Below are 382 nucleotides of genomic sequence, written 5' to 3'. Positions count from 1 at the left end.
TGTAAGGGCTGACTGGTGAGGGTGTAGACAGATGTCTTTTCTGATACATGGATTATTTATAACGCTGTGCGATAATAGTACAATGTTGACATTTCAATGATTTATAAGTGATTAATAATATATTAACTAGTAACTATAAACTATACTGAAAACAATGATTCGTTGAATTTACTAATTTTTTTAAGATAAGTGGTTGCAATCAATTTATTTTAGCTACATTTAAATAAACAAATTTAGTTGACTAACTTTCAACATTTTTTTTATTTAAATGTAGCTAAAATAAGTTGTTTGCAACCACTTACCTTAAAAAAATGTAGTAAATTTTTTTTCAGTGTATTAACCTTTTACTAAGTTTGATTATTTCATGATGCTATTTTTTAAG

The sequence above is a fragment of the Sinocyclocheilus rhinocerous genome, unplaced genomic scaffold (genome assembly GCF_001515625.1).
Source record: "Sinocyclocheilus rhinocerous isolate Xijiao unplaced genomic scaffold, SAMN03320098_v1.1 scaffold4869, whole genome shotgun sequence".
NCBI classification, from domain to species: domain Eukaryota; kingdom Metazoa; phylum Chordata; class Actinopteri; order Cypriniformes; family Cyprinidae; genus Sinocyclocheilus; species Sinocyclocheilus rhinocerous.
The sequence above is the reverse complement of the archived record's forward strand: the minus strand, read 5'-3'. Positions refer to the sequence as shown.